At 40.0% G+C, this 19,686-nt stretch overlaps 1 long non-coding RNA gene across 3 annotated transcripts in view; it reads left to right on the top strand.

The window, feature by feature from the left end:
* The window catches only part of LOC103888778 (uncharacterized), a 55,425-nt gene that overhangs the window by 23,508 nt on the left and 12,231 nt on the right, over window positions 1-19,686 (top strand). Inside the window, exons 2-3 of one of the 3 annotated variants that reach the window (XR_008516883.1) lie at window positions 1,689-1,831; window positions 10,957-11,078. The exons of the other annotated variants lie outside the window; for them this stretch is intronic. This is a non-coding gene — a long non-coding RNA (uncharacterized LOC103888778). The remainder of the gene's footprint in view (window positions 1-1,688; window positions 1,832-10,956; window positions 11,079-19,686) is intronic. 3 annotated transcript variants of the gene reach the window in all.

Genomic DNA, 19,686 nt, shown 5'->3' with positions numbered 1-19,686 from the left:
TTGTTATTGCCTGTCTTGGATAAAAGCCATTTTAACTGGGGTGAGATGATATCTCACTGTAGTTTTGATTTGCATTTCTCTGATGATAATGATGTTAAGCACCTTTTCCTATGCCTGTTTGCCATTTGTACATCTTCTTTTGAGAAATGTCTATTCAGATGTTTTGCCCATTTTAAACTCAGATTATTAGAATTTTTTTTCCTGTTGAGTTGTTTGAGCTCCTTATATATTTTGGTTATTAATCTCCTATCAGATGGATAGTTTGCAAATATTTTCTCCCATTCTGTGAGTTGTCTTTTTACTTTGTTGATTGTTTCCTTTGCTGTGAAGAAGCTTTTCAACTTCATGTGATCCCATTTGTCCATTTTTGCTTTGGCTGCCTGTGCTTGTAAGGTATTACTTTGCCCAGTCCAATGTCCAGGAGAGTTTCCCCAATGTTTTCTTTTAGTAGTTGCATCATTTGTGGTATTAGATTTCAATCTTTAATCCATTTTAATTTGATTTTTGTATATATTGCAGGAGATAGTCTAGTTTCATGCTTCTGCATATGGATATCCAGTTTCTCCAGCACCATTTATTGAAGAGACTGTCCTTTTCCCAATTTATATTCTTGGCATCTTTGTTTAAATAGATCAGATGGATTTGTTTCTGGGTTCTCTATTCTGTTCCATTAGTCTGTCTGTTTTTATGCCATTAACATATTGTTTTGGTTATTATAGCTCTGTAGTATAATTTGAAGCCAGGTAATGTGATTCCTCAAGTTTTGTTCCTTTTGCTCACAATAGCTTTGGGTATTCTGGGTCTTTTGTGGTTCTATATAAATTATAGAATTTTTTCTATTTCTATTAAGAATGTCACTGGTATTTTGATAGGAATTGCATTGACTCTGTAGATTGCTTTGGATAATATGGACATTTTAACAATATTGATTCTTCCAACCCATGAACATGGAATATCTCTATTTTTTGTGTCTTCCTCAATTTATTTTAACAATGTTTTATAGTTTTCATTGTAGAGATCTTTCACTATTTTGGTTGTTTATTGTTAGGTATTTTATTTGTGGCTATTCCCATTGGAATTACTTTCTTGATTTCTTTTTTAGATTGTTCATCCTTGGCATATAGAAATGCTACAGATTTTTGTATGCTGATTTTGTATTCTGCAACTTTAGTGAATTTATCCGTTCTAACAGTTTTTTGGTGGAGCCTTTAGGCTTTTCCAAATAGAAGATCAGATTGTCTAAAAACAAGGGTAATTTGACTTCTTCTTTCCCAATTTGGATGCCCTTTATTTCTTTCTCTTGTCTGATTGCTCTAGCTAGGACTTCCAGTACTATGTTGAATAATAGTGCACTGGGTATCCTTGGCTTATTCCAGATCATAAAGGAAAAGATTTTAGTTTTTCTCCATTCAGTATGATACTAGTGATGGGTCTGTAATATATGGGTTTTATTATATTGCAGTACATTCCTTCTCTACCCAGTTTTTTGAGGGTTTTTATCATGAAGGGATGTTGAATTTTATCAAATGCTTTTTCAGCATCAATTAAAATGATCATGTAGTTTTTGTCCTTCATTCTTGTTGGTAAGATGTATCACTGATTGAATTGCATATGTTGAACCATCCTTTTATTCCTAGGATGAATCTCACTTGGTCATAATTAATTATTATTATTATTTTTTGAGACAGACTTTCGCTCTTGTCGCCCAGGCTGGAGTGCAATGGCGCAATCTGCAATGGCTCACTGTGACCTCTGCCTCCCAGGTTCAAGCAATTCTCCTGCCTCAGCCTCCCAAGTAGGTGGGATTGCAGGCCCCCACCACCATGCCCAGGTAATTTTTGTATTTTTAGTAGAGATGAGGTTTCACCATATTACAGGCGTGAGTCACCATGCCCGGCCATGAATGATTTTTTAAATGTGTCTTTGAATTTGGTTTGCTAGTATTTTGTTGAGGATTTTTGCATCAATGATCATCAGGGATCCTGGCCTGTAGTTTTCTTTTTTTGGTGTGTCTTTCTCTGGTTTTGGTATCAGAGTAATACTGGCCTTGTAGCATGAGTTTGGAAGTATTCCCTTCTCCTCTATTTTTCAGAATAGTTTGAGTAGGATTGGTATTAGTTCTTCTTTAAATGTTTGATAAAATTCAGCAGTGAAGCAATTGGGTCCCGGGCTTTTCTTTGCTGTGAGACTTTTTATTATGGCTTTGATCTCATTACTTGTTATTAGTCTGTTCAGGTTTTGGATTTCTTCATGGTTCAATCTGGGTAGGTTGATTTATCTATTTCTTCTAGATTTTCCAATTTATTGGCATATAGTTGCTCATAGTAGTGTCTGATAATAGTAGTGTCTTTGAATTTCTGCAGTATCAGTTTTAATGTCTCCTTTTCACCTCTGATTTTATTAGAGTCTCCTCTCTTTTTTTTTCTTAGTTGGGCTAAATTTATCAACATTGTTTGTCTTTTCAAAAAAACAAATTTTTGTCTCATTGATCTGTATTTTTTAATTTCAATTTTATTTACTTCTGCTCTGATCTTTATTTCTTCCACTGATTTTGGGTTTGGTTTGCTTTTGCTTTTCTAGTTTTTTAAGATGCATCATTAGATTATTTGAAGTTTTTCTACTTTTTTGATGTAGGTGCTTATTGCTGTACATTTTCCTCTTAGTGCTGCTTTTGTTGTATCCCATAGGGTTTGGTATGTTGTGTTTCCATATTCATTTATTTCAACAATTTTTTTTCTTTTTTCTTATTTTTTTCTACTTGTAAATTTTTTATACAATAACAAAATGTTTTTCACTTTCCTTCTTAAATTTCTTTATTGACCCACTAGTCATTTAGGAGCATATTGTTTAACTTCCATGTGCTTGTACAGTTTCCAAAATTCCTCTTGTTATTGGATTTCTAGTTTTATTCCATTGTGGTCAGAGAAGATACTTGATAGTATTTCAATTTTTTGGAATTTTTAAAGACTTGTTCTGGGGCCTAACATATGGTCTATCCTTGAGAATGATCCTTGTGCAGAGAAGAATGTGTATTTTGCAGTCATTGGATAAACTTCTATAAATATCTATTAGGTCCATTTGGTCTATAGATGGAATCTATAGTTCAGATTAAGTCCAGTGTTTCTTTGTTGATTTTCTGTCTGGATGATCTGTTCAATGCTGCATGTGGGATGCTGAAGTCTCCAGTTATTGTACTGGAGTCTGTCTCTCTAGCTCTAATAATATATGTTTTATATATCTGCGTGCTCCAGTGTTGAGTGCATATAGGTTTACAATCGTTATATTCTCTTGATGAATTGACCTCTTTATTATATAATGATCTTCTTTGTCTCTTTTTATAGTTTTTGTCTTGAAATCTACTGCTCTTTTTTGGTTTCCATTTGCAAGGAATGTCTTTTTCCATCCCTTTATTTTTAGTTTACGTGTGTCTTTAAAGTGTGTTTCTTGTAGGCAAGACATTATTGGGTCTTATTTTTTTAAAATCCATTCAGCCACCCTTCCTTCCTTCCCTTCCTTCCTCCCTCCCTCCCTCCCCGCCTGCCTGCCTGCCTTTTCCTTCCTTCCTTCCTTCCTTCCTTTCCTTCCTTCCTTCCTTCTTTCCTTTCTTTCTTTTTCTTTCTTTCGATGGAGCCTTTCTCTGTCACCCAGGCTGGAGTGCAGTAGCACAATCTTGGCTCACTGCAACCTCCAGCGCCCAAGTTCAAGCGATCTTCTTGCCTCAGCCTCCCAAGTAGTTGGGACTACAGACACGCCATGATGCCTGGCTAGTTTTTTGGTTTTTAGTAGAGAGACAGTTTTGCCATGTTGGCAAGGCTGATCTCAAACTCCTGACCTCAGGTGATCCATCTACCTTGGCCTCCCAAAGTGCTGGGATTACAGGTGTAAGCCACTGTGCCTGGCCTACTTTAGTCTTTTAACTGGAGAGTTTAGTCCATTTATCTTCAATGTTATTATTGATAAGCACTTACTCTTGCCATTTTGTTATTTGTTTTCTGGTTGTTTTGTAGTCTTCTTTTCCTTCTTTCCTTCCTTTCCATCTTCCTTTTAATGAAGGTGATTTTCTCAGGTGGTATGTTTTAATTTCTTTCTATTACTTTTGTGTATCCATTGTATGTTTTTTGATTTGAGGCCACCATAAGGCTTGCAAATAATATCTTGTAACCCATTATTTTAAACTGATGACAACTTAACACTGATTGCATGAACAAACTAACAAAGAGATTAATAAAAACTCTACACTAACTTCATCCCCTTGCTTTTGACTTTTTGTTGTTTCTATTTATATCTTATTATACTATGTCTTGAAAAGCTGTAGTTATTATTTTTGATAGGGTCATCATTTAGTCTTTCTACTCAAGAGATCAGTAGTTTACACACCACAATTACAGTGTTATATTCTGTGTCTTTCTGTGTACTTATGATTATCTGTGAATTTTATACTTTCAGATTTTTTTTTTTTTTTTTGAGACAGGGTCTCACTGTCACCCTTGCTGGAGTGCAGTGGAGTGTGGCTCACTGCAGCCTCAACCTCCCAGGCTCAAGCAATTCTCTCATCCCAGACTTTCAAATAGTTGGGACTTTAGGCACATACCACCATGCCCAGCTAATTTTTACTTTTTGTAGAGATGGGGTTTCATTATGTTACCCAGGCTGGTCTTGAACTCCTGGACACAAGCAATCCCCCAACCTTGGTTTCCCAAAGGGCTGGAATTAAAGGTGTGAGCCCCCAGATGATTTCTTATTGCTCAATAACATCCTTTTTGCTTTTTTAATTGAAGAAATTCCTTTAGCATTTCTTGTAGGACAGATCTGGTGTTGATGAAATCCCTCAGATTTTGTTTGTCTGGGAAAGTCGTTATTTTTCCTTTGTGTTTGAAGGATATTTTCACTGGATAAATTCCAGTATAAAAAGGTTTGTTTTCCTTTAGCACTTTAAGTATGTCATGCTAGTTTCTCTCCTGGCCTGTAAGGTTTCCACTGAGAAGTCTGTTGCCAGATGTATTGGAGCTCCTTTGTATGTTATTTGTTTCTTTGGCTGCTTTTAGAATCCTTTTTTATCTTTGACTTTTGGGAGTCTGATTATTAAATGTCTTGAGGTAGTCTTATTTGGGTTAAATCTGCGTGGTGTTCTATATAACCTTCTTGTATTTGAATATTGATATCTTATATCTCTAGGTTTGAGAAGTTCTCTGTTATTATCCTTTTGAATAAACTTTCTACCCTAGTCTCTCTCTCTACTGCCTCTTTATGGCCAGTAACTCTTAGATTTGCCCTTTGGAGGCTATTTTCTAGATCTTGTAAGCATGCTTCATTCTTTCTTATTCTTTTTTCTTTTGTCTCCTGACTGTATTTTAAAATACACTGTCTTCAAGCACACTAATTCTTTCTTCTGCTTGACAAATTCTGCTGTTAGGAGACTGATGCATTCTTCAGTATGTCAGTTGCATTTTTCAGCTCCAGAGTTTCTGCTTGGTTCTGTTTAATTATTTCAACTTCTTTGTTAAATTTATCTGATAGGATTCTGAATTTTTTCTCTGTTATCAACATGATTTTGTTGAGTTTCTTCAAAATGGCTATTTTGAATTATCTGTCCAAATATTCATAAATCTCTGTCTGAGATTGGCCCCAAGTGGGTCCATAGATGTCGTCCAGAAGACAGGGCCTGTAGTTGGGAATCTTAGGAGTCTACCTGATGCTCTATTCTACTGTGGCTGAGCTGGCATCCAAGCCACAAGACAAAGTCCTTTCCACTATTCCCTCCCCTTTCCTCAAGCAGAGGAGTCTCCCCATGGCCACCACTGTCCTAGGCCCGAGGTGAGTACTGCCTGGCTACCACCTATGTTCATTCAAGACCCAAGGGCTCTTCAGTCAGCTTATGGTGAATGCTTGTAGTCCCAATTCTCTCCTTTCAGGGCAGTAGGCTTCCCTCTGGCCCAGTACAGGTCCAGAAATGCCATCCAGGAGCCAAGACCTGGAATCGGGGCCCCAGAGTCCCACTTGGTACTCGGTACTCTACCCAACTGTGGCCAAGCTGGTACCCAAGCTGCAAGACAAAGTCCTCTTTACTCTTCCCTCTCCTTTCCTTAGGCAGAAGGGGTCTCTCCCTGTGGCTACCGTAGCTGGGAATGTACTGGGTCACACATGAAGCCAGTGTGGCTGAGTCTCACCCAAGGCCTGCGGCCAGTACTACTTGGCTAACACTGCTGATTATTCAGGGCCAAAGGGCCCTTTAGTCAGCAGGTGATGAATTTTGCCAGAACTGGGTCCTTCTGTTCTGGCAGTGGGTTCCTTTCTGCTAAGTTTAGAAATGTCATCCAGAAGCTAGAGCCTGGAACAGGTGCCTCAGACCTCTGCTTGGTGTCCTGTTCTACTGTGGCTGAGCTGGTATCCAATTTGCCAAAAAAAAAAGCCCTCTTTACTCTTCTCCTCTCCTCAAGCAGAAGTAAAGAGTCTTTCCTGTAGCTGTAAGCTGTGCTGCCTGGAGTTGGGGGAGAGATGACACAAGCACTCCCTTGATCACCCCAGCTGGTGTCTCACTAGGTCACATGCCTCCCAAGTACACTGGCTCTGAACACAGCATAGCACCAGGACTTGCCCAGGAATTGCAGTCCTTCTGGTCCAGACTGCCTTCCAAATTTATTTATGACCCCAGAGTACTTTAGCCTACTTTGGCGGGGTTTGCCAGAACTCAGGTTCTGACTGCTGGGATGGATGATTTGCCCCTGGCTAGGGCATGAGCACTCTCAAAATTCTGCCCCATTGCTTTCCACTGTGAGAGGGCAGCACTGAGTTCCAATGCAATGTCCCACAATCAACTGTGCTCTCTCCCAGAAGTGCACATATTCTCTCTCCATACCACACTCAGTGCCTCTTTCTTTAATGTGATTTTAATATCAAGTACTGTAATCACTCATCTGATTTTTGGCTCCTATGAAGGTGCTTTTTTGTGCGGATCATTGTGCAATTTGGTGTTCTTGCAGGGTAGACAATTGCTGGAGGCTTCTTTTCAGCCATCTTGCTCCACCTCCTGATTTGCTAATATTTTATTGAGGAGTTGTACATCTATGTTCATGAGAGATTGGTTTTTAATTTTCCTTTATTATAATATCTTAATCTTGTTTCGGTATTAGGGTAGTGCTGGCCTCACAGGATGAGTTAAGAAGTATTCCCTCTGCTTCTGTTTTCTGGAAGAAATTGTAGAGAATTGATACTATTTATTCCTTAAATGTTTGGTTTTACCAGTGAAACCATCTGGGCCTTGTACTTTCTTTTTTTGGAAGGTTACTAATTATTAATTCAGTATAAAACCAGCCTTGCATTCTAAGAATGAGTGAGAGGCATACAGTTTAATTCCATCACAACTGATCAGAAAACATACTTCATATAACTTCAATTATTTTAAATTTGTTAAAGTTTGTTTTATGTCCCAGGATGTGGTCTGTCTTGGTAAATGTTCCATGTGCACTTAAAAAAAAATGTGTATTCTGCTGCTGTTGGATGGAATGTTCTATAAATGTCACTTAAATATTGTTGGCTCATGTTGTTAATTTCTTCTAATCTTTGATGATTTTTGTTTTGTCTAATGGTTCCATCAGTTAGTGATAGAAGGATGTTGAAGTCCACACTGTAATTGTGGATTTATCTATTTCTTCTTTCAATTCTGTCAGTTTTCACATTATTTTATAACTTTGTTGTTTAGTGCATACTATTTTAGGGTTGTTATGTCCTCTTGGCTTGGGGTTTTCTGAGTTTCTTAAATCTGAAGATTTACGTCTTCCACCAAATTTGGGGAGTTTTCAGCTATTATTTCTTTAAGTATATTTTCAGCACTGCACTCTTTCTCTTGTCCTTATGGAACTCCAATAGATCTAAAGAGTATTTAGATCTTGGAGTATTTTCCCATAGGTCCTTAAAGTCCTATTCATTTTTTAAAAATCTATAGTTTTTCTTCCCTCTGTTCAGACTGTGTAACTTTTATTGGTCTGTCTTCAAGTTCAATGTTTCTTTCCTCTGTCATCTCCACTCTGCCATTGTGTCCATCCAGTGAGTTTGTTTCTGTTATTGTATATATATATATGTTATTATATATATATATATTTTTTTAAGTTCTAAAACTTCCATCTGGGGCTGGGTGTGGTGGCTCATGCCTGTAATCCCAGCACTTTGGGAGGCTGAGGTGGGCAGATCACTTAAGTCCATGAGTTTCAGACCAGCCTGGGCAACATGGCGAAACTCCATCTGTATAAAAAATACAAAAAATTAGCTGTGCATGAAGGCATGTGCCTGTAGTCCCAGCTCTTCAGGATGCTGAGGTAGAAGGATCGCTTGAGCCCAAGAGGTGGAGCTTGCAGGTGAGCTGAGATCATGCCACAAGGCTCCAGCCTGAGTGACAGAGACAAACCCTGTCTCAAAAGAAATAAGTTAATAAATAAAAAATAAAATAGGCTGGGCACAGTGGCTCACACCTGTAATCCCAGCACTTTGGGAGGCTGAGGCAGGCAGATTGCTTGAGCACAGGCGTTTGAGAGCAGTCTGGGCAATGTAGTGAGACCCTGTCTCTATTTTTTAAAAAGTGATTTAAAATAAAATAAATCTTCCATTTGGGGTTTCTTTTTCTTTTCTTTTTTTAAGATGGAGTTTCACTCTTTGTTGTCCAGGCTGGAGTGCAATGACACAATCTTGACTCACCACAACCTCCCGCCTCCCGGATTTAAGCGATTCTCCTGCCTCAGCCTCCCAAGAAGCTGGGATTACAGGTGCATGCCACCACGCCCAGCTAATTTTGTATTTTTAGTACAGACGGGGTTTCTCCGTGTTGGTCAGGCTGGTCTCAAACTCCTGACCTCAGGTGATCTGCCCACCTTGGGCTCCCAAAATGCTGGGATTACAGGCATGAGCCACCGCACCTGGCTGGGGTTTCTTTGTATCTTTTGTTTATTTATTGAACTTTTGTTTTTTGAGTGTTCACAGTTTCTTGTTAAAAGTTTTTTTGTTTGTTTTTAATGATAGCTGCTTTAAAAATCCTTGCCAGACAATCCCAACATCAGTGCCATCTTGGTATTGGCATCTGTTGATTGCCTTTTCTCATTCTGGTTGACTTTTTCTGTTTTCTGACATGACAAGTAATATTCAATATTATCAGTACTTTGGGTATTATGAAACTCTGATTCCTTTTTATATTTTCTACTTTAGCATGCATTCAACCTGCTTAAATTCAGAATGCACATCATGACTCACTTTTGTGGTCTGTGAGTTTGAATGTCAGTTTGGTTTCAAATTCAGCGTTATCTTGGTCTGCTCTGCCTGTGTGCTACCCAGAGACCAGTCTGAAACCGGAGTGGTATTTCACAGCATAGCTCAGTTCTTAAAGCTTTTGCTGTGTTAATTCTGATGAGTTTCACACATAGGCCACTTGGGGATATGCACAAATTGAAAGACGCTTTTTCTGCAGCTCCCTCCTGTTACTCTGCCCACGCTCTCTGTGAGGGGGTAGGTGCTGCCTCTGTTACTGCAGGGCAGGTGGTAGTCAACAGGGCTCTACCCTAGAGTCTCCATAGCATCCCATGGGAAGAAGGAGGAGGGAGTGGGTGTCACCTCTTATCACATTAGTGCAGGATGGGGCTCATTAATAGAGCTCCACTTGTCTCCAGAATCACTGGTGAGGAAGGGGAGTGGTGCCCCCACATTAGTGCACAGCAGGGATGGTTCACCGAACTCCACACTAGTCTCTGCAGAGCCTGTTGGGGAGAGGAGGGCTGTGGCTTATTTGATGGTGTTCACCTGGAGTAGAGCAAGTATTGTCAAAAGAGTCATCCTCAGAGGTTGCAGTGAGCCGAGATCGCACCGTTGCACTCCAGCCTGGGAGACAGAGCAAGACTCCATCTCAAAAAAAAAAAAAAAAAAAAAAGCCATCCTTCATTACTGTCCTCTTCTAAATCCTTTGACTAGAGAAAGCATTTTCCTTAGGACTTTTGTTGTCTGTGCTTGTTGGTCATTTCGGATTGTGCCTTCCTCTAGGTGCCCAGGTTGAAATGTGAACACTATGAGAGCCTCTGGGAACTCCCTGCCAGGTCATCCCTTGAGACTCAAGTTGCCTAGCCAGTCTGCCTAGTTTACTCCACCTTTAGAGGTTTCTGATAGTTGCTTTGTGTATTTTGTCTAGTTTTTAGTTGTAATTAGCAGAAGGAATAGGGTGGAATCCACTTACTTTATCTTGTGTGAACATGGAAGCCCCATGTATTTTTTTAATAAACTTTTTGAGGTATAATTTACATGAAATAAAATGTATCCATTTAAAGTATACATTTCCATGAGTTTGACAAATGTATATACCCATGTGACCCTAACCACAATCAAGATACAGAACATTTCCATTACCCCAAAACGTTCCCTTTGTCTTCCTTCCTAGTCAGTTTCCTCCATCCTGAGCCTCAGACCTGGCCTGATTTCTGCCAGTATAAATTGAACTTGTCTTTTCTAGAGTTCCATATGAAGAAAATCACATAGAATGTAATGTTTGTAAAAGTCTGGGCTGGGCGCGGTCGCTCACGCCTGTAATCCTAGAACTTTTGGAGGCCAAGGTGGGCGGATCATGAGGTCAGGAGATCGAGACCATCCTGGCCAACATAGTGAAACTCCATCTCTACTAAAAATACAAAAATTAGCTGGGCATGGTGGCGCATGCCTGTAATCCCAGCTACTCAGGAGGCTGAGGCAGAAGAACTGCTTGAACCAGCGAGTCGGAGGTTGCAATCAGCCGAGATCACTCCATAGCACTCCAGCCTGGTGACACAGTGAGCTTCCATCTCAAAAAAAAAAAAAAAAGTCTGGCTTCTTTTACTTATTATAATATCTGTGAGATTCATCCACATTGTTGGCATTTCAGTAGTTCATTCCTTTTTATGTTTGTTTTTGCTTTCATTTGGATTGTCACTATCCTATGCTCTTGCCTGACAGACCCCGAGAGCCTACTGACCACAGCAGCTCCTGTTACCACAGCTGCCATTTCTGCTCTCAATGCTACTGCTCATTGATCCCAGGGAGGAAAATTCTGGTGCATCACTTAGTACTTATTTCAGGTATGGTTAGGACAACATTTCAGAATAAAAGGATGGCTTCTCCTGGATGTATCTGTATTGATCTGCTGTCATATACTGATGAATCACATGCTCAGACCAAAGTACATAAAAATGTCATTCTCTTGCCAGATAATTTTAGGGGTTTGTAACCTTGGTCTTATATTGCTCCATGGCCTATGAGTTAGTAACAGGACTAGTGAAATTCCTAGTAACATAGTCGTGTTACTACAAGATTACCCATATCCTTTGATGATCCATCTACTGCAAACTCATAGAATTTACTGGACAGTCTTCTTCATTTTATGTAAGAATGACCACTGTATCATCATATGTCAATGTCCTGCATAACTGTCACCATCCCTCCATGCTGAATACCTGGTAGCTTGTGATGAGTTGAGAACCTCACTAAACAGTCTTATCTACATCCTCAGGTTCTCTGAGGTTTTCCTTTTGTCCAGTCCATGCACTTGTACCCCTGGTGGTCAAAGTACAGTCATGCACTGCATATGATGTTCTCATCAGTGGTAGGCTGCATACACAACAGTGGTCCCATAAAACCATAATGAAGCTCAAAAATTCCTATTGCCAACTGGCATAACGTCATGTAGTAACACATCACCTTTTCTATGTTTAGATCTCTTCAGATACACAAATACTTACCACTGTATTCCAATTGCCTGTAGTATTCAACAGTCACTGTACAAACCTGCTGTATAGGTTTGTAGCCTAGGAGCTACAGGTTGTACCGTATAGCCTAGGTGTGTGGTAGGTAGGCTATACTATACAGATTTGTGTAAGTATACTCTATGATGTTCACACAATGGTGGAATCTCCTAATGACACATTTCTCAGAATGTCTCCCCATCACTTTGGCCAGCTGACTCACTTTGTGATGGCAATTGTCAGACCAGTTGAAGGGTGATCTGACCTGTATATTCTCTTGGTTAATTGTATTTACAAATTGGATACATGATTTCTCTGATTGCTCTCTTCACAAACTACATTTGAATATACAAATGAAGTGCTAAGTGGTTTTCATACAGGGAAACAAAGCCAGTTTTGTTTTCTACCAATGCAAGTTTGGATAAATTCTTTTCAAGAAGATGACTAAATATTTCCCATTTAGCAAAGTCCTCAGATAAAGAGATGCCAGATATTTCTTGTTATGTTGGTTTCTGTATTACTATCTGTTCAGACACAAGCTTCCTTAAAAATGTGCTTAGTTGTAATTTCTTCATAGATTTCAACCAAAACAACATATTGCAAGATTGAATGCAGAAGTAGATGTGAGAACTCATTTGTGTTCTATTAAGCCAAGCGTAAATGTTTAAAAATGTAAAATAATACCACTCTTCTGATAATTTTTGGGAGAAAATATATTTATGGAAAATATACCTATCAAAGAAATATCAGAAACCTTCCAAACTGAAGGACACGTGTATCCAGATTAAAATGACCTTCCGAATGCTTAACATAGTAAACAAAAAACAGGAGGAAAAGGAGGGGAGAAAAGGAAAAAAGAAGACTCACGCAAGGCTGTATTATGACTTTTCATCATACCATAGATAAATTAGATCCTGAAAGATTTCAGAAAGGAATATGAGATCACACATAAAAGAACAGGAATCAAAATGACATTACCCTTTTCAACAACACTGGCAGCTCAAGGGAGTGCAGCAATGCCTTCATCCTAAGAGAAAATGATTGTCAATACAAAATAATATTCACAGCTAAATTATCAATCGTGAGGGTAGAAGAAAGGCATTTTTAGCCATTGTATGAGAGTGTTATAATAATGGTCCCAGTGAACCACACCTCCCTGTATCCGCACCACTTTGCAATGAGAAATTTGCTGTTTCTCCTAGTGAGAGAAGGAGTCTATTTCTTTACCCTTGGGCCTGGGCTGGCCTGGTGACTTGTTTTGACCAATACATTGAAGAAGTGACATTATGTGAGTTCTGCAGCCAAGGCTTTAAGAGGCCTTGAAGTTTCTCCTTTCACTTTCTTGGAACCTTGAGACCACCATGCTGTGAGAAGCCTGGGCATATCTACTGAAGGCCGAGGGGCCACATGACACATCTAAAACTCATACATCAAGATACGGTAATATAATGTGAAATTCCTAGAGCAGCTTAATGCTAGTCTCTATTTGGCTACCTTTTTCTTTAGAATTGTTTATATAGTTAGTGTATGAGATTTTTGTTATATTTTGCAAATATTTTCTCTCCATTATAGCTCATCTTTTAGCTTTGTTGATGGCATGTTTTTATGATAGAGAAGTTTCATTTTTTATTTTTAGGTGGTTACATCTATTAATAATTTCCTTTGTGTCTTTGAGGTTTTGTTGCTTAAGAAGGACTTCTCAAAGATTTAACCTTATTTTTTACTTAAAAAGCAAAAAAAAAAAAAACAAAAAACAAAACAATGATCACAATATAAGTCAGTATAAGTATAAGCAACTGGTTAGTGCAGGATGGTGGTAGTTATCAAAGAGAGCTGAGTCTAAAGCTCTAAGGAATGGTCTGGAGAAAGCCAGGCAGGGACTTGCTGCTTTTCTATTCTACCTCTTTCCCTTATAATCCAACCTGAAAGCTGCACCCATCAAGTGTGTCCTGAATCTGACGATTCACTGTCTTCACTTCTGCCAATCTGCTCCAGGCCTCTATCCTTTCTTGCCTAAATGAACCCCAAAGCTGGCTTGTGTCCTGCATCCATCCGTCACTCTTGCCCTTGTTTCAGTTATCTATTGCTGTGAAATAAACTTCAAAACCAAGTGATTCAATCTCACAATTCTGGTTTTCCTGGGCTGAGTGGGGTGGTTCCTCTATTCGTGTGATGTGGCTGGAGCTGTGGGCATTTGTGGGCTTGAATGGGCAGAGTGTTCACCGTGGTTCATTCACGTGGTGGCAGTTGGCTAGGTTCTCAGCTAGGACAATGGCCTCTCCATGTAGCTTGGGCTCAGAGCTAGTGTTCTGAGAAGGAAGTAGAAGCTGGCAGTCCTATTGAGGCCCGGGCTTGAAGTCCCAGAACATCCTTTCCCACTGCCTTGTAATGATCAAAGTAGTCACAGGACCAGCCTAAATTCAAGGGCTTGGAGGAATACTACCTTTCAGTCAATTTCCCAGTTTCCAGAGAATTTAAAAAAAAAAAACGGCTCAACACAGTGGCATGTGCTACTTGGGAGGCTAAGGTGGGAGGATCACTTGAGCTTGGGAGGTTGAGGTTGCAGTGAGCTGTGATTACACCACTGCACTCCAACCTGGGTGACAGATCAGACCTTGTCTCAAAACACTCTCCCCAAAACAAATAGACATAATTCTCCTGCTGAAATCCACTGCTCACTAGACTTATATTGTAATCGCCTGCCTCACCTGGCCCCTGCCTGACTCTGTCCCTCACACCTTTGCTCTGTCCCTAAAGGTCATACTGCTGTTTCCCCAGCACCCCAAACTCACCACCCCTCAGGGACTTAGCCTAGAACAGTTTTCTTCCAGGCCTTCACTTGGCCACTTCACTCCGTTGCTTCCAGATGGCTGACATTATTTGCCCATCTGTTTTGGGTCTCCTTCACTGGCATGAATGTAAGGTCCTTGCCAGCAGCGCTTTTCTGTCCTATCCTACATTCACTCTTAGCATCTAGAATGGTGTTATCACAGGAAAGGCATAAAAGTATACTCTGTGGTTAACTGAATTTACTTGCCTAAATCTTGGGCATGTGCTGCTTTGAGAAATATACAAATTAATGTTAAATAGAACCACAGTGGTCAGTAGCAGGCACATCCAACAATACACTAGTCCTGCATACATACCCACTGGCATGTTTCTACCTTCCTAATAAGAGCTGACAGCTGTTTTGCTGCATGCTGTACAGGGCAGCTGCTGCTGCAAACTCAGCCTCTGATGGGCCCATAGTCGATCTGCCCACTGCATGCCTTGAACTCAGGGAACTCAGACGAACTTATCACACACTCCAGCCAGAAGCTAGAGGGCTGCTGGCCTTGACATTTTAATGCGTTTTTGGTGTCAGCTGCCCTTCTTTGATTCACTGAATTATAGAGGTCTGAACGAGAATCCCTACACTGGCTTCTCAATGGTTCTTAAGAAGCCAGTGCAGCCCAAGGTCATCAACCCAAGTGAATCCACATTTATCCAGGAAGCAAGAGGTGTGGTAAGGGCAGAATTCTAACAGACATCCATTCCACATGTGTCAGAGACAAAACTAAGTCCAAGATAAAATCGACAAAGGCTATTTATTCATAAACATGCAGCAAGGGAACCCTTCTGCTGAAACCTTTGTTTTGGTAAGGGTTCAGAGGTGTTAGACGTTATAGAGTAAAAAGGGGAAATACTGACAGTGTTGACTTGGCAAATGTCATATAAGGGTAGGATTTGTGGAAGCAAGCCAAGAGACAAAGTGGTCTTCAAGTACATTTGACCATCCTTGATTAGCTTCAAGGAGGCAAGTGAGCAGTTTGGGAACATTTCAAAAGAGGAAAGGGGCGGAGAGTTTTCTGTGGCCAGCCATTTCCTGGAAAAAGTGAAGGTTGATGGGATGCTTTTTTGCAGTCTATCGTCATGGTTCTTAGGGGTGTAAAAAGTAAAGTAGAGGTTCCTCTTCAAAGACTTTCCTCCCTGTCTAATTAAGAATAAATAGTAACTTCTCTTGGGAGCAAAACTTATTCAAAGACCTGTGCTAACATTCTTAAATATCTGCTAGCCGTAATAAAGAAATCAATGTACTTTATGTTCTTAGCTCCCACAATTTAGCCTATTTGCCCTGCCATGCTTACACTGGTCCAAGCAAGCATTAGGTCATAGCCTGTTCCTCTTCCTTATTTGAAGGTGTTTTTACCTTTCTCAGCATTCCACAAGTTACTTCCTCCTTCATTCTCCTCTGCCTTTGCCTCTTTTAAAAAGTTCTAAGTTGCTAGCCAATCAGGACAAATACAGAATGTGAGGTCCCGTTCCAGCCAATGGAAACCGGACACAGCAGTAAAGTGGACTTGTCAAGTTAGTTATAAATGACCCTGTCTCCTTTGTTCGGTGTACTCTTGTGGCAAAACTGCTGGCGAGTGTACCCTTTCTGCAGAAAGTATAAAAATGACCTTGCTGAAGAAATTAATGTTCAAGTGCTATTTCTTTATGGCACTGAAGAACAAGCATTTCAAACAGAGGGTAGGGTGGGGTGGTGGTGGTGGTGTGTGGTTGCCACAGCAGTAAGTTTCTCACATGGATCATTAACTTTCAAATAATTAAAATTTTAGAGATGCAAGGTATCTTAAACTTCATCTGACCACCCACATTCACACTCTCATCCCAAGTTCATTTAATGGATGGAAAAACTCAAACAAAAGGTAATTTGGCGTCTAACCCTTAGCAAAGGTTAGATGTAGAATTAGAAGTTTTCCTGAATCCTAGGACTGTAGTATAACCATCATGCATTTCAAAAGTAAAACGAAAAAGGAAATTAAAAAAAAGAAAATACAGTAAGTAGCCACATAAACCACTTCCAGCTGGGTCCACTGGTCCCCCTGCTTCTTGTTTATTAACAATCTGTTCAGGGGCTCTAGGGCTCAGAGCTTTTGGGGAGTCTGAGCCCTTCTTCAGCCCTGGGGCGATGGGTCTTGATTGATCCAGGTCAGTCAAATTCTCTAAAGATTTAATTCTGGCCAATGAGTATGAGAAGAAATGAGAAGGTGGAAGGGTGACTTAGTCTACTTTTTGCTGCTATAATAAGAATACCAATACATGGGGTAAATTATAATGAAGATAAATTGATCTCACGGAGTTCTGGAGGCCGGGGAGTCCAAAATCAAGGTGTTGGCATCGGGCGAGGGGCTTCTTGCTGTCACCCCATGGTGGAGGGTGGAAGGGCAGAAAGAGAGAGAGGGCTGGAGGCCAAGAGGTGGCTGGAACTCATCTTTTTATGAGGAACCCACTCCCATAATAACAGCATTAATCCACTCATGAGAGCAGAGCCCCCATGACCCAACCATTTCCCGTTAGGTCCTACCTCCCCACACCCACTGCACTGGGGATCAAGTTTCCAACACATGGAACTTTGGGAGACACATTCACGACATAGCAGAGGACCACTGGAGAAAGGAAGGTTTTTAAAGATTTTTTTAGGACACTATGGAAGTGATAGCCATTGGACATGGATGGTGTTTTTGTTTTTGGCATAGGAAAAGGCTTATACAACTCTGGTCAACTTGGCAACGCTAATCAAAAGTCATAAAATCTCCTTTGACCCTAGGGATCCCCTACTATTAACAGTATTGTATCTTATAGAACCTAGGTATTTAGGAAAGAAAAAAAATGTTCAAAGATGTATTGACATTTAACAAAAGCAAATAACTGGACATAACCCAACTATCCAAATACAGGCTATCAGGAAACACTGAAGGACTTTGAAATAGGTCTTGCCCACCGCCCCCACCCCTGCCTCCAATTACTGAGTGTTCTGTCTAATCTAGCCCACCTTTCTGAGTTGATTCCCCCTTTCATTTGACTGCCTTTGAGCTACTTTACAATTATGTAAATTAAGGGAAACTGATAATGCAGATGATTCTTGTTCATAGAAATGCAAATTGTGACCAATGAATATAACTGATTATTGTTCTGCAGATATCGGCCAATTTTGCCAGTTTTATAACTATGAAACAAACTCATTTCAGCATTCCTGCTAGGCTTATAATTATTTGTTCTTTGGATTCTCCTTTGAGCCAATTAAAATGTCCTACTGGTTCTCTCAATAATTAACAAGTTAAATACAATCTTTGACATGTTAATTTTATATTTGTATGAGTGATAATTTTAACTTCTAAAAAAATTATCCTTTAACAAGGTAGTTAAGTAAATTTAATGTTCATGTGATATAATTTACTTAACAGCCCTCTTAAAACAGTTATAAAAACCATATGGCAACAGGGACAAATACTCCTGATAAAAATGGCAAGTGGGGAAAAAAAGCAGAAATGCAAAATTTGTACTACGTTGTGATTAAAGCTAAACGTTGTAAGTGCTTAGGGCAAGAAATAGGAAGGAGAAAAAAAATTGAAGTTGGATTTGTTAGGGTGGTAGGATCCTGGATTAAAAACAAAAACAAAAACCTGACTTATTATTCTGTTATACATTAAAAATATTGGCGGGCATGGTGGCTCACGCCTGTAATCCCAGCACTTTGGGAGGCCAAGGCGGGCAAATCACGAGGTCAGGAGATTGAGACCATCCTGGCTAACACGGTGAAATCTCATCTCTACTAAAAATACAAAAAATTAGCCGGGCGTGGTGGCACGTGCCTGTAATCCCACCTACTAGGGAGGCTGAGGCAGGAGAATCACTTGAACCTGGGAGGTGGAGGTTGCAGTAAGCCGAGATCGTGCCACTGCACTCCAGCCTGGGAGACAGAGTGAGACTCCATCTCAAAAAAAAAAAAAAAAAAGTTGGCCCTGTATTAGTTTCCTATTGTTGCTGTAACAAATGGTTTAAAGCAACACTAATTTATCACCTTAGTAATAAATTCTGCAGTTCTGGAGGTCAGAAGTCCAAAGTGGGCAACACAGGGCTAAAATTAAGGTATGGATAGGGATGTGTTCCTTTCAGGAGTCCTAGGGGAAAATCCGTTTCCTTGCCCTTTCCAGCGTCTAGAGGCTGCCAGCATTCCTCGGCTCGTTGCTCTCCTTCCTCCATCTTCAAAGCCAATAGCTTAGCATCCTCAAAAGTCTGTCCACCCTCACGTCGCCTTCACTGATGCTTGTATGGATCCATGTGCTTACACTGCATCCGCCAGGTAAATACAGATAATCCTCCTATCTCAGGGTCCTTACTTAACCACATCTGCAGAGTCCCTTTTGCCATGTAAGGTGACACATTCACAGGTCCTGGGGATTAGGATGTGAACATCTCTGAGGACCCCCATCCCCAATCCAGAGGATTTCCCTGAAATGCAAGTTCAGTGAGAAAGCTTCCCATATGCCTGAGTGAAGGCACAATACTGACTGTGCAAAAGGACATAGTGTGGGATTCCATTTAAATTAAATTTCACAACAGGCAACACTAGCCTATGGTGGAAAAGAATTAAATTATCACCTCCAAGGGCAGGGTGGGGTTGACTGGGGAAGGCCATATTAGAATTTTCTGGTATGGTGATGTTCTTTATCCTGGCAGGGGGACAAAAGTGTAAACAAACACTACTCTCTAGTCAATGACACGTACTGGGGGAATTGTAGTGATGTCTGCCATTTACTCTGAAGAGACATAATGGATAGTTTGATGGACAGATAGATAGACAGGTGATATATAGATACAGTAACATGTTTATGATGGAATCTAGGTGGTGGGTATACAGGTGTTCATTTTAATCATCTTTGTGTTGTTTGACAATTTTTATAAAAATGTTGGGGATGGTAAGATATGACCCTGGAATATGACTCTGGCACTCTAAAAATTATAAATTAACAAAAAGAACTTAGAAAGCCATTAAGCAAGCTGTTGAATAATTTCCTATTTAAAACCAATGGTTCTCAACCCGGGCAATTTTGGAAGGTGTCTAGAAAGGTGTAGGAGCATTCTTGACGGTCTCTAGAACTCTCAGTAAGGGCAGAGT

Source organism: Pongo abelii, chromosome 21 (assembly GCF_028885655.2).
Source record: "Pongo abelii isolate AG06213 chromosome 21, NHGRI_mPonAbe1-v2.0_pri, whole genome shotgun sequence".
Classification (NCBI taxonomy): domain Eukaryota; kingdom Metazoa; phylum Chordata; class Mammalia; order Primates; family Hominidae; genus Pongo; species Pongo abelii.
This window is presented reverse-complemented; position numbering and strand designations above follow the sequence as displayed.